The sequence below is a fragment of the Dendrobium catenatum genome, unplaced genomic scaffold, assembly GCF_001605985.2.
Source record: "Dendrobium catenatum unplaced genomic scaffold, ASM160598v2 fragScaff_scaffold_1483, whole genome shotgun sequence".
NCBI lineage: Eukaryota > Viridiplantae > Streptophyta > Magnoliopsida > Asparagales > Orchidaceae > Dendrobium > Dendrobium catenatum.
Window position 1 is genome coordinate 2,059,323 of NW_021319945.1, and position 304 is coordinate 2,059,626.

The window sequence follows — 304 nt, forward strand, 5'->3', positions numbered from 1 at the left end:
TATTAAAAATATATAATACTTAATTTTTATTGCAGGGTAAAAATTAAAAAAAAAATCAAGTTAGAATGTTTTGATTAAATTTTTTATCATAATATATTTTTAATTCATTAGATTTAATTTAAGATGAGGGTCATATAAATTATTTATATATTACCCTCATCTAATAATAATCTTTAGTGCTTTTTCAAGAAAAAAACTGAAGAGCAAGGCTCATATTAAATATTTTGTTGATTTTTGTTTTTGATTTATAGTCACATATTGTATTAAATTATGTAACTAACGATCCTGTTTTTTATCACAGTTT